The following is a 15,342-nucleotide window of genomic DNA, read 5'->3' as shown; positions in this document are numbered from 1 at the left end:
TCATGCAATCAATGATCAATCCTTGGGAATTGCACAATCCTTTCGGAGGAAATTCCTAAATAATAGTGGCCAATTTCCCCAGGATTTGCGCAAGGAAATAGGAGATCGGGTGGAGGCAGAAATTGGCTAAGTTTGGGTCAGAGCTTTTCATTGAGCAAAGAGAATAATTATTCACTTGCAGTTTGAGCTTAGAGTAAGCAAACAATTGTAATACATTCTCTATTCCTCTGATTAATGTTTACAGAAACTCATAATCAAGTATTTCTCCAATTTAATCTTGTACAACCACGAATCTAGTTATTAACTTTCTCCGCAAGAAACTAGTCCGACAGAATCAGCATAGGTCGACCAGAAGCTGGCCCGACAAAGTCAGCACATGAGAGCATTGTTTAGGCTGGTGATTAGTTGTTCTTGAAATTTGGTTGTATTAGTGATTGTTTTTTATATTGATGGGAAAATTTATCATAATTCAATTGTCAAATTAGCAGTGAGGATAATCATTTTTGGATGTTATTCTCTGATGCAAGCTAAATCATCACCTTTATTGAAAGAAACCCATGCTATCTGGAATAAGAGGTTGGTGGCCCTGCCAGATGACTATGGGTCTTGGACTGTTAACCTATTTCTTTAAATCTAAGGAAAACCAACTCTTAATCAAGCAAAAACAATTTTAAAACAGACTCCAAACCCATACTAGTAATTTTTTTGTTTTTGTTTTTGTTTTTTTCTTCTTTTTTTTTTCATTTTTAAAATCTTGATTAGAATTCTTGATTAAAAAAATATTAATGGAGCACCTTGAATGCGCAGCTCTAACTCAGATGCGTGTGCAGCAAAAGCAGGGTGAGACATAGGTGAAGATTGAACTGGGGTAGGTTAGTAGTCACACGGAAGAAGGGACACCACAGAGGCATGCATGAATTTTCAGACTGTCCCTAGGTGCAGGCCTTGGCAGAGGTAGCTGAAAAGCAGAGAATTAGAGTGTGCAGGCCGCAAGAGATTTATGTTCTTGTGTTTTTGGCACTGATAGTTGCAAGTAAGCAGAGTAAGATATCTGACTCTATGGGCATCATCTTTTGGCCTTAGTTTAAACGGTCTATTTTTTTGTTTTGAAAATTAGAGAAATTTTGATAAGATTTAATAGAATTTGGTAGGGATTTTTGAAAATCCAGGTTATAGTCTGGCAAGATTTTGATAGAATTTCGCAGGGATTTTTGTAAATCCAGGTTATAGTGGTTAAACTTCAAAATTTTGGGTGCCCCAGAGGTTTTTGATGGCGTTGAATCTATTTCCATCATCAAAAACATGATTCAAACTCTACTTCTGCAAGATTTTTTGAATTTTATTTTTCCTGGATTCAGGCCACTTTTGACCATTCAGAGAATTCCTCCACCCCTGTATCCTTCTTCAATGTTTTGTGTTTGTTTAAATGTTTTGGAAGTTGGTTTTTTTTTTTTTAATTGAAGCTTGAGTAGTTTTTAGGTCCCATAGTTTTCCATAAGACTTGTGGTCATACTGTTTTGTGTTGTTTAAATGTTTTGGAAGTTAGTATTTTTTTCCACTAAAGAAATAGTATTTGGAGCAGATCTCAGGTTTACATAGTCTTGTTCCAGATTGGACCATGAAACTTGTAGAGACTAAACCTCCATACTATTGGACCATAAAATTTGTGAAGACCAAACCTCCACTAACAATTAAACCATAATATATATTCTACTTAAATTTATTTAAAAGTTTTTAAAAATTAATTTAAACGTTAACTTTTTACAAATTTTTTTGAAACAGCCCATTTATATTAAAATAATTTTTCATTAATAAAAAAATACGATCTAACCTAAGGTCATTTCACCAGCCAAAATCTCCAAAAACTTAAATGATTAAACAACGCCATAACAAACAACCAAAGTTACAATCTTTCCTGATCCATTCTGGCCAAATTTGATAGAGGTTAGGATGTTTGTGATAGCTCCATGCCAAAGTTCTCGCTGGCTCAGAAGTTCATATGATATTTTTAATTGTTCAGGAAGCCCCAAAGATCTTAAATAATTGGTTGGTATCTATGATAAATTTTGAAAATATATTAAAAGTTTTGAAAATAAATTTTTAATTTTATTTTTTATTTATTTTATTAAAAATATTAAAATCTAGATTTTTATTTTATTATAATTTTTTGAAAATTTAGTTAAGTAAAGATAATTATTAAGTATTTTATTTAAAGGTCAACATAAATTTATTTTTATTTTAGATTTATTAGGTTTGAAATATTTTAAAATGTAATTTATTTTTAAGTGTAAAATTTAAAAAGAATTATATAGGAAGAGATTTATATTTTTTATCATTTCATAAATCTATGCTGATTTTTTATAATACTATTTATATTTATATAAATTTCACATTTCTATACATAAAATATTTAACATACATATACATGATAATTTTTAGTTTATATATGTATCTATGAGATTTTTTATAATACTATTTATATTTATATAAATTTCACATTTCTATACATATTTCAACATACATACCTATGGCATTTTTTAGTTTATAGGTGTGTGAGAGAAATTTTTTATAATACTATTTATATTCATATTCCCATCTCTATACATAAAATATTCAACATTCATATGCATGACATTGTTTTAAATATTCAACATTCATATTCATGGTATTGTTTTAGTTTATATATTTGAGAGCATTCTTAAAAACCTTTTGTTATAAATATTAAGTTTTTATAGGTTTATTATATAGTTTTGAAATATCATGGTTATGAATATTTTTCTATGTTGTTCATTGTGACTGGCTACATCTACTACGTTGAGGCTAACCACTTGAGTGCCAAAAGAATTGATTATAGTTATTAATATGAACCATTGTTGTTTTAATTTATATCATTATGAATATGAATCATTATTATTTTAATTTATATAATAAGATAATTCACTAATTCCATATCTGTTTCTTTTTGGAATGTAAAATATTATTAACTAGTGCAACCATATAAATTAAATGATTGGTAATATGCATCAAAAAACACACACTAAATTATAACTCGGTTTTCAATTATTATTCTTGATTCCTACTCCCCACTTTACCATGGAGATTCCAATATCATAGCTTATCATTACAAAACCATAACGCACTTCTTATGACATTTTTTAAAATTAGTAAATTTAATTAAAATAGCTAAAAGGACATTACTCCTTTGGAGATAATTTCAACCTTTTATTTTAGTATATCACTAAGAATATTTTGTGGAGGTTAAATCCTTACCATCCATTTAATAATTATTAATAATGAATATTCTAGAATATTCAGTGGAGGTTAAATTCTTACCATCCACCTGATAATTATTGATAATTAAATTAAAATTCTAGAAACTCTATTATTAAATTAGTTAATAATTTATTATAAGTAATAAATTAAATTATCTATAATAATTTATAATAATACTATTAAATTAATAGATATATTAATTGATTATAATAAATTAAATAATATTTTATATTTTTTTATTTATGTTATTAATAACATTAACCATTATTTATTATTTTAATTTATAATGATAATGTAATAACATGATTAAGAGATATATATATATATATATATATATATATATATATATATATATATAAAATAGCTAAATAAGAAAATAAATTATTAAAAATTAAATAATTATTTCAAATTTTATTTTGATAATCTAAAATATAATGATTAAAAATTAAATACTCATTTGAAATTTTATTTTCATAATTTAAAATAATTAAATCTTTATTTTAAATAGTAATTGTAGAATATGCCTCTTAAGGCAAAAAATAAAACAACAATATAACATACTGAATTGAGTTACTTATTGTTTTTATTTTTATTTTTTACTTTTTATTATTTTTTTAATTGAATTGACATATTTTTTTTTTCTCGGTAAATCTATTCTATTCTATTATATACATGAAAACATTACAGTCATGGAGTCAGGTTGCCCAAGGCCGACTGTGGCTCTTTGGGTTAGCATTTCTCAGCACAATACCAGCCCTCGCAGGGGCAGCACGTCCAAACAGAACTGTTTCCATATCACAACATAACATAACAGTGTATCCAGACCATACAAAATCATCCCGCACAGGGGCACCGGAGCAAAAAAATTCATCCCTCGCAGGGGCATCAAAAGACTTATAACAACATCCATTATGGATCCTACAAACGTAACCAAAGCAGACATAGACATATACATAAACCAGAGAGACATAGACAAAGACGTATGACCTATACCGGACCTGAACAATTATGGAGGACGACAGAGTGTGCCAATGGAGGCTATTCCTCCAGCTTCTCCTCGAGAATTCTGCACCACCCGTAGTGTTCTGGGAGGGCGTCCCAATCTTCAGCCATGTTCTTCTTGGAAGTCGACACCTCCTGCTCCTGAGGGCGGTTAGGAGTTTGCTCGGGTGCCCCCGCTGGTTTATCCTCGTCGTTTTCCAAGCTTTCACCTGGGAGCTCCTCCTTACTGCTCGAACCACCTTCACTTTCCTGAGTTTCCTCAATGAATAAAACCGAAATGTGTGCATTAATGCGAGATTTGTCCCTCGAGCTGCCGAGAGTGAAGATGGCAGAGCCGAACGCTGGAAGAGGGTTCGGTCTAGAATTGGGATTGCTCGCGTCCATGAATTGGCTCGCCTGGATAGTATTGGCCCCTGCCCTTCTGTGGCAGTAGCAGCAACAACAGTGGTGATGGGGCTCTGCGGCTGGATGGCGAGAAGAACCTCCTCGAGCAGAACCTCGTCGACTGAGCAGCCTTTGCCGGGGTCTAACCATCTTTGCAGGAATGCCGGTGGCTTGAAGCAGAGCAGCAATTGAAGGCCTTCCCGGCTTGAGACGTCCCCCAACAGAATTGAATCCGCTCCCAGCAGTCCTGGGACGATACTCAACAGAACAGAGACAGCGACCAACAGAATTTCCGAGCTTGAGACTTCCCTCAGCTCCTTGAATGCCGGCCTTAACAGCAAGAGCTGAAGCCTGGATGATAAAATTGCCAACAGAAACCTGAACTGCGTGATCCCAGCTCTGAGCATAAACCTGCTCCATTCCCTCATCCTTCTTAAACTTCTCAACATTCCCTCGAGACCTGTTCTCCATAACTGCACTCTGCAGTCTCCCCATTTCACCTGACGCTGCATTGAATTCCCTGCGATCTCACCTTAGCCCTTAACTCCTCGGCGGCGAGAGGCATTGAATTCTCCGTTCATACTCGAGGCAGCACATGTCTGGCATGTGGCTCCTCACTGCCACTCGTCGTATCACCCGCATCCGGGTTAATTGAATTGACATTATGTTTTAACAAATTTTTTTATTATTTAACACTTTATTACAATATCTCATCTAACACTTCAGTGTAATGCCCTCTTTTACCTTAGCTATGAGACATATTCTCCCATCTTATTTAGAATTTTAAGACAAACTCTATAGCTTCTACTTATTTTTTGAGGACATTAGGGTTAATGATCCGATGATTATTATTACTAGCCTAGATCCATCTTAACCCTAGATCTATCAATTGCCGAGAGGGATCAAATATCTCGAGGTGAAAATATATTTTTCTTATTGTAAAACTTGAGGAAATGTTTTCACCTCGAGAGATTTGATCCCCCTCGACACTTGATAGATCCGAGGTTAAGATGGATCTAGGTTTGTTATATAATACTATATAATATCTATATTTATATCTATGTGTCTCTTTCTTATTCCCTCTCTCTATCTCACCCACCAAAAATACACACACTCTCTCCATATCTATCTATCTCTCTCTCCCTCCCTCTTCCTCTCCCTCTCTCTCTCTTCCCCTTCTCTCCCTCTCTCTCCCCCCTTCTCTCTCTCTTCCCTCCTGCTCTCCTCTCTCCCTCACTCTCTTTCCATCTCTCCCTTGTCACTCCCTCTCTCTCTCTCCACCTTTCTCTCTCAATGTATTTCTTCTTCCCTCCCTCTCTCTCCCCCTCCAAGTCCGTCTCTCTCTCTCTCTCCTCTCTCTTGAGTCCTCTTTCTCTTCCTTCCACTTTCTCCCTTTCTCTCCCACCTCCCTATGTCCCTCCCCCCCAACACACACACTCTCTCTCTTCTCTCCAAATCTATCACTATCACCCTCCCTTTCTCGTTGTCTCTCTCCCCTCCATCTATGTGTCTCCCTCTTTCTCTCTTTCCCTTCTCTCCCTATCTCTCTCCTCTCCCCTTCTCTCTCTTCCCTCCTCTCTCTCTCCATCTCTACCTTGTCACTCCCTCTCCCTCTCCACCTCTATCTCTTTATGTCTTTGTTCTTTCCTCCCTCTCCAACTCTATCTTTCTCTCTCCCTCTCTCCTTCTCTCTCTCCCTTCCTCTCTCTTCATTCCTCTCTCTCCCACCTCCCTCTCTCTCTCTGCCCTTCAGATTTGTCACTATCTCCCTCCCTATTAAATTTGATCCCATTATATTGTGTTTAAGAAATTACCTACATTAAAAAAACTCAATTAGTTGTAAATTATTAAACCTATATTTTGAATCAATCATGTCAAAGAAAATACAATTATGAAAAACTTAAAAGAAGCTCGCACTATCTTTCCTCTATTATTAATAGTCACTTTGCTTTCTTTCATGGCTTGGATCCCTAGTTAAGATAGATCTATGCTGGTTCTTAATAATATTATTTATATTATATAAATTTCACATCTTTATATATATAAGTATTTTGTTTTTTAGTTTTATTAAAGCCTTGATTTAATTTCTATGAGAATATTTTTAGTAGCTATGAGGATAGATGTTTTAGATATATATCAAAATTAATTATAACATTTTACCTCTTAGATTTAATTAAAAAAGATTAAAAAATAAAATAAAATAAAATATTTATAACATATTTTGATTATGAAATAAGTCCATGGTGCTATAACAAAGCCTATTTACAATTCAATAATATCCATGATAAAGTGGGGGTGAATATCCATGGTTAAGAATTTTGTCATATTGTTATAAAATATTTTGATTGTGAAATAAGTTGTGATTTTTGGGCATGGGTATTGATAAGCCATGGTATTGGCCGATGGTATTGTAACAAATTCTATCCACAAGTTCATAATATCAATGACAAAGTGGGGGTGAATATCCATGGTTAAAATTTTTGTCATATTGTTATAAAATATTTTGATTGTGAAATATGTTATGTCTTTTGAGCATGTGGTATTGATAAGGCATGGTATTATAAGAAACCTATTTACAAGTTAATAATATCCATTGTAAAGTGGGGGGAATCTTCATGGTTAAGAATCTTGTCATATTGTTATAAATTATTTTGATTGTGAAATAAGTTATGTTTTTGGGGCATGTGGTATTGATAAGCCATGGTATTGTAACAAATCATATTTAAAAGTCAATAACAAAATCAAAATATAGCAAATTGAATTTTAATTTTTTTATTACTTAACTTTTTATTATGAATTGAGCCACTTTTAAATGTTTACACTCGTCCTAGGTTGATATTACTTTTAACTTTTTGTGTATTACTTTTAACTTTTTATTATCAATTGAGCCAACATTTTTTTTTTCTAAATAAGATTAATCTATTAACATAAAGGGAGTAAAATTACAACGTGACCGTAGTAAAAAACACTGCCTTGAAGAAAGGCATAGTTTTCAAGATAAGCATAGAAGGAGACTGCCCAATGTCAGGGAACTCAGTCTTGAACCAGTTATCAAAACCCACCTAGGGGGACAAGTTATAATCTTCTTGATATTACAGATTTTACAAAAATTCAAAAATAAACAAAAATTCCACATATCAGTTTGAACATAAACTTGCCCAATTGTATGGGCCACAAGGCACGATAGCAAGGCAACAGTGAGCAAACTAATCATCTGGAGGCTCTTCAACTATACGGCACCAACCGGTATCAGGCATATCCCTTGCAATAGCAGCTTTAGAATCGGAAGGACTAGGATCAGCCGGCGCCATCACCACCACCTGAGTGCTACGAGCTTGAGCATCTGGAACCTGAAAAGACGTGCTGCCAATCCCCATCTGGAGGTTCGAAGTCGGGACAGTCACAGAACTAGGGCCCTCTTGATGAGAGCTAGACTCCCCCTCCTGGGCTTCCTCATGGAAGACCACCGAAATGTGACCGGTAATCCTTGGGCGGTTCAGAGAGCAGTTGAAGGTGAAGAGTGTGGAGCTAGACGAGGGAGAAGGCACAGGATAGTGGCTGGAAGCAAGAAGATGCCCTCTCCCACTATGGGTGCGAGGGTAGTGGCTGACAGAGAAATCACTGGAAAGGGAAGGTGAATCGAAGGAAGGGTTGGAAGGCACGCGCCGAGGATGGCCCCTGCGAGACCGCATTCTATGGCACCGACGAGGAATTGGGGAGACAGAAGTAGCGGGAGAAAAGCGAAGCGAGGTAGCAGCAATGACAGGGCTAGAGCAAATCAGAAGAACATCAGTGCGAAGGCCAAAGGCCCAAGAGAAAAACCAAGGGATTAACGGAGGTGGCTCCGCAGAAGGACCAGAGCAAAGCTTTAGAGCAGCCTCCGCTTTCAAGCTACGAGAGGCATCAGAGATGATGGAGCCAACATCATACAAACAGAAACCATAGCTGAGGCCAGAAGTGAGATAGAAATGCGAATGAATCAATGAAAGCGGCTCCACAGCAAGCTCATAGCTGAGCCTTAAATTATCTTCCCCCTTCACGCATCGAGAAGCACCCTCCATTACTGCTGCATTGAATAGAGCCGAGGTCTGAGGCGAGCCGGAGCGTGCGAAGGCATTAACCAAAGCGTCAAACAGGATGGGAGATCCAGAGCCGCTTGACATAAAACAAATGAACACTACGTTTTTCGAATGCTAAGAGCCTCCGTTCATAAACCGTTTATCTATTATGTACTGGGTAGGTAGGTGTCGTCCCACCTCGTTCCACCCCTATCCCATTAGAATTGAATCCTGTCTATACACCTGCATCCAGGGAATTGAGCCAACATTTAAATGTTTACACTCATCCAGAATATATTTTTAACTTTTTATTATTTTTTAATTGAGTTTACATTTATAATTGTTTACATTACACCTACACATCTACATTTTAACTTTTTATTATTTTTTAATTGAGTTGGCATTTATAATTGTTTACATTACACCTACACATCTACATTGTACTGGGTTGTAGAGTCCCTGTCGGCCCAATAATTCCATGTGATGTTAATTAACGATGTATTTATTTCAAGTTCAATCTGAATTAAATTAATGCTTATGTTACATGTCGCTATCGATGAATTCAATGATGTTCTATCATGTTAATATACTTGGATGATTATCTTTGGGGCTATATATTATTGATAGTTGTTTGAGAGTGGCACGCGACCACCATCAAAAACATACATGTGACAAATCAATTTTTTTTGGTTTGGTCATTTGAGTATAGTTAATGCTAGAATTTGATTTTCAAATGATATGTTGTTATGATTATTGATGACATATTAGTGGTTTCAGGCACATGCCAGGTTCTTGGTTGAATGACTTGCACATGGGTGATGGAGTTTTAGAGGACATTGAATGAAATTTCATGGGAGGGGTGGGACAATATTCCTAAGTCTACACATTAGCACTCCCTTTATGACTTGGGCTAGAAGGTATTGGAGTGCCTCTACCTTATAGCTTACAATGCTATGAGGACAAACATCAGATAGGGTTGCTTGCGAGGATTTACTAAGGGGTACAAATCAAGACATATTCCTTGATCCTCATCACCATCCATCTCACAATAAAGGGAGACATAAGAGATGAAAATGATCTCCATCACCGTTCCCATGTTCCCCTCTTTAGTCATGGATGCATGAAGGGAAAGCGTTGTGGCACCTTGGAACTTTAAGAGGAATTTCTTGAAGGATGCGACTGACTTGGAACCCTTGGCATCATGAAAATTTGGAAGGTAAATGAGGGTTTAAGCTCATGAATTTATAAACACGAAAATACACAATATAAATAAAAAAATTCTAAGGAAAATTTAATTTATAAGTTAAAATATTTGGAAAGGGAATAATAGGTGTAGATATAAAATTTCAATCTAATAAATCATCATAACAATCATTTTCGCATTTGGAAAAACTTAAAAAGAGTAAATAACTCCTAAGTATCTAAATTTTCCTAATACCAAAGGAATAGGGTGACATAAATTCAAAATAGAAACATTAATTCAATGACAATTTACTCTTAAACATAAATATAAAATTAGGGAAAATGAATTTCATAAGAGAACCACCATGTGGCTAAAAACATAACACCAAATATCCACCTTAGATTTTAACTTTAGAAAAATTACGGGGTAGCTAGGGGATAAAAAATTGGAACCTACTTATTGACTTAAGTTAATGAACACAAAATGGGGAGTCTAAATTAGGATCAAGGGACAACTAGGAGAAGAACTAGGGAAACATTTCTGGGTGAGGAAAATAGTTTTTTAAAAAGAAATTAAGAAAATAATTTCATGATATATCTGGTGAGGGATTGACAATGAATAATCAAAATATTGGAATAAAGAAAATAATTATTTTTCACAAGGTGCCAAGTTTCATTATTGAAACTTTCTATAAAAAAGAAGCAAGTTATGAGAAAGAGACTTTTTGAGCACACTATTGTTGCATGAGTGTCCTAGTTATAATTTGCATTTTGAGTGACTATTCAATTTTGTGGCGAGTTCGGTGAAAGTGGAGGCCTTGTGAGTGGTAGCCCCTTGAGATTGAAAGTTCTCCTCCACTTGCTAGTGCACTCGTCTTACATACATCCCCATCGTAGCTCAAGGATCCATAGGGAAGAATAGTACCCATGGAGATGGAAAGGAGACTCATCGTTGAGTTAGAGAGGTTGGGAAAATTGTGGAAATTTAAGAGAGACAAAGATTTCTGAATGATTGAAGTCAACTATTATAGTCACATGGAGAGTTGAATTTCAAAATCAAGGCACCATAATGGGCAACTATATTCTTTTCTTTTTTTGAAAGCAAGCGTTTCTATATTATTTTAGCTGAAAAAAGTTTACAAAGTGTACAATCATGTAGAAAATAAGTTGTAGATTTGCAATTTCTCGTGAAGTTTTAATCTAAATCACAATACACAAATATAAACTACAGCTATGTGGACATTAATTCACAATTTAGAACAAAAAAATTAGACATGCAAGAAGGAATAACACACATTCAACAAGGCTTTTTATTTGGAGAAAACAATATGCTAAAAACCCCAATGCCTCTTGCATTAATCAAATGAAATATAGATGTATTACAATTTCTTTGCTCAACTAAGCTCACCCTGCAAGTGCACAACCTATCTCTCTGCTCACTGAAGGCCTCTGACCCAGACTTAGTCAAATTTATCCCTGGCTTGAGCTCACATTTCCTTGCATTGTTCCTTGAGGAATTAGCCCTTGTTATTTAGTAAATTCACTCAATTGAATTGCGCAATTCCTTTAATCTAATCATCTAATTGCATATTGTTGGAAATAATACTGAGAAGGGGGTGGATCAGTATTATCAAGTCAATTATTTTTCATTTCATAATTAGATTTTCATACGCTACTTCAGTTAGTGAAAATGGCGTATATACGCAACTACAATTAAGGAAACTTGTGTATAACTCGTAGACTTATAATTTAATTTATTCTTTAGATGTTGATCATTAATCTATGTGTCAAAACTGTATAAACAGTAACCAGGAACAGTAAAATAGAACAGAAAATCACATACAAGAACACAAGATATAAGGTGGAAACCCAATGTGGGTGAAAACCACCTGTTGCAATTCGTCTCTATCTTCTTTCAATTAGAAACTTCTTTTTACAATGGATCTGTACTAGTGCAGTCTTATACCAATACGTAGGCTTCTACTTGCATAAGGCTACAACCTTCTCTCGTTTTCCAGCTTCTCCTGGAAGGGAGGTACAACACCCTTAGCTCTTGTACTAGCTGATGTACTAGTATGTAGGTGCTAACCTATAGAAGGCTACAACCTTCTCTTTTCTTCTAGGGACCACGTTTCATAAATTTTCAGACTAGATCCTGTTAGATTCGGTCTGTTCAGCCCTCCGTCAGAGATCAAAAACTCTTTTTACATTTCATCTTTAAGTGTCTCATCCATTCTAAGTCCGGTTGCATTCAATTAGAAATCATAGATTATCTATTGGAAGGGTCTTGTCTTTCTTTTCCCTCATGTCATGTACCTGCTGGTGTGTGTCTGACCATTAAAGTGCATCAAAACTCATCGAAGTCAATGTTTCAGTCATTCATAGTCATGGATGGTTGTTTGGTCAGCAAAGAGTCTTTTAGAGTTTTTGGGTTTTGTCGATTTAGTTTTCAAATTTCCAAATAATACCAACACCCGCATAAGAGGTTCCAAATCAGTTTCCATTGTAAAATTTCATCATCCATAATGCTCGAGAGTGATTCTTCTTCAAAACCCTGGTTTTGAAGAAGAAATCATCAAATGTGTTTTTGTAATAAATATGTCAAAATGTTTCAAGTTCTACAGCTCTTCAATGGTAGCCCTGTTTCGGTTTCAGCAGCTCTATACCCTGTAAGACAAACAGAAATCCATCATTCAGTTAATCAGAAAAACGATGATATAAAATGCCCAAAGCAGAGTTGAGAGAATAAGCCACAAACTCTGGATTACAGAGTTTTCTTCTTTTGAGAACACTGGGAAGAAGATATCACCTTGGCATGATATTTCATTGCAATTAGGAGATGGGGTTATCAATTTTGTGGCTAAAATACCAAAGGAAACAGGTGCAAAAATAGAAATTGCAACTGAAGACACATTTTATTAAAAAAAGGGAAAACTTCGATATTACCCATATAACATGAATTAGAACTATGGATTGCTTCCACGAACATGGGAAGATTCATCTCTTGCAAATGCAAAAGTTAAAGGAGCATTTGATGACAATGATCTAGTTAATGTAGTGAAGATTGGGGAAAGGCAGGCTAAAATTGGAAGAGTACCCAAAGTGAAGCCATTAGCTGCTTTAGCAATGGTTGATGAAGGTGTATTGGATTGGAAAATTGGTGCTATTTCTGTTGATGATCCAAGGGCACCACTTGTCAATTATGTCAACAACGTTGAGAAGCACTTTCCAGGCACATTCACTACAATTCGAAATTGGTTTAGGGATTACAACAGATGGAAAACCAGGACTCTGTTTAGAAGTCTGCGTGGTGCATTGGGAGCAGGCACGACACGACGCATTGGGCGTTTTCCCATAGTGTATTTTTCCTTTGGCGCGGTACACAGAATCAATGCAGCGCACTGGACGTGCACGCAGTGCACAGAGTCCACAGGCAGATTTTATCATTACCTTAACAAAATTCCAAATTTCGTGACCACTCTGCTCTAAGTAAATCAAATCATCTTAAGTTTCCATTGATCGATGTTTGGTGCGGAGAATGTCGGGAATCTCGGTAAGTTTATTGATGAAAGCAAATGGATATGGATCACTGGCATTGAAAGAGATATTATTTAGATGGGACCGTGAACTGGGATCATTATAAGAACTGCGACTGCACAGATGAAATGTTGGCACTCTTATGCAATCCAATTCATGTCGCTGGTGGGCGCTCTGGTCACCAAGTATCTTACAAACTGTTGAAAGCGGAGAACTGTTGACAAACAAATTTTTGTTGTATTTTTCCTTCACTAAAGGCTAAGGCTTCGGTCAAAGGCATTTGTGTTAAAAAAAATTGTGTTTTTATTCAAACAGGCAAGACAAATGAAGGAATCCTTGAAAATGAGTCTGGAAGAAAGACTTCTGGTCAGAAAGCAATTCCACCTTCTGAAGTGATCACGGAACGTTGTTAAAATGAGTTCCAGGATATTACTAAAGCAGGAAACTTTGCAGATCTTTGTACCTTGATTCATGATATGCAATAGATTTGGAAGAGAGTGCGAGATATCGGTCAGGAGATGATTAACCTTGCAGAAAGTCTTACACAGTATTCACAAGCCTCTTATAAGAAACAGGTGTCTCGTTTTCTTGAGGGAGAAGCTGAAGGAAATTGCAACATCACTCATATAGACATTACTACGAGAGCAAGTATCAGTGAAGCATTTCTTGATCGCGATGTTCTGGATCAACAGCCTCAGGAAAACATTGATTGTTGCCACAACAGTAAACAGACTGACAAAATGATGCGAAACTTCAAGAGCAGAAGAGGGCTGCGACCCATGCATATCTTTGAGTAATGTGCAAGCAGATGCTCATAGTAAGGAGGTTGCTAGTTGTATGGAAACTGCTGAGTTACAAGGAATTCAAGAGTATGGTAGTGTGTCAAAATTAGAAAAGTTTGTTAAACAGGTCAAATATTATCCAATGACAAGAAGGATGGACTATAAAAGCCATTTTCATTTAAAAATTAAGTTTTTATTCAAATGGAAAATGTAAAATAGGAAAGCACGCCTAAATTTAAAACAAAGACATCCACCAGGGCAGAGAAATAGGATTCGATTTCCTATTTATGACTTCAGTTGCATTTCAAAGGGTCTATGCTCCAGATTTGGTCTTTTAGTTGGTCATCAGAGAATTTCAAGGGGAACGTTGTTCTCTTTTCTATCTTTATCAGTCCAGTTGAAACAAACCCTTGTTTTTGGTCGATCTGTTTTCTCATAGCAGAGTCTATTTATTGTATTGTAAAGCATTTGTAAAGGGTTGGAATTTCTGGGAACAGTGGGAGGAAAAACTCAGCTATTCATTGTACAGTTTGGCCAAGAGATTAATAAAAATGATGTAGCTCTGATTCATGAGATCCCCGTGGTGTGAGTTTAGCAAATGTGTTTTTTCTCTGTTTCATATGTATCCTGTTATGTTTACATTTCATTCATGATCATTTCTAGTTGAATGTTTTTAAGTAATAAAGGTAGAATCCATTTTATTGCTCTGCCTTGGAAAAGCATTCAACCTCTGTGTGACTTCTTTTGTTTGAAAAGGATTCACCAGTTATGCCCTTTTCAACCTCTCAACAGTCTTTCCACTCCATATTACTTCAATCTGATTGCTAAACTTCCTGTCTATCTTGCCACATGAAGCAATCTATGTCTTTGATTTAATTTCTCAACTCATGTTGTCCTTTGGTCCCTGCATACAGCCCAGAAAATTCAGTCATTCAATAAATCTCCTCTTTCATATCTATTTGCTAGCCTAAAATCAGTATTCATTTTGAGTCATCTCAGACCATATTGTGTATTTTTATTGAGTTGACCCAGAGAGAGCCTTCTCCTGTCCTCGTAGGGATAGCTACGAGGCTGAGCATGGTTTGATGTGGACCTAGAACCTTGCCTTTTCAGCCTGAGGCAAA

At 35.6% G+C, this 15,342-nt stretch overlaps 1 pseudogene; it reads left to right on the top strand.

Annotated features, from left to right (window-relative positions):
• The first annotated feature begins 3,945 nt into the window (after positions 1 to 3,945).
• LOC149250298 (soluble inorganic pyrophosphatase 6, chloroplastic pseudogene) lies at positions 3,946 to 13,257 on the top strand (annotated as a pseudogene).
• Positions 13,258 to 15,342: the final 2,085 nt, after the last annotated feature.

The sequence above is a fragment of the Pinus tabuliformis genome, chromosome 7 (assembly GCF_031772625.1).
Source record: "Pinus tabuliformis cultivar Carrire ecotype Pingquan chromosome 7, CPIR1, whole genome shotgun sequence".
Lineage (NCBI taxonomy): Eukaryota > Viridiplantae > Streptophyta > Pinopsida > Pinales > Pinaceae > Pinus > Pinus tabuliformis.
The sequence above is the reverse complement of the archived record's forward strand: the minus strand, read 5'-3'. Positions and strand labels throughout refer to the sequence as shown.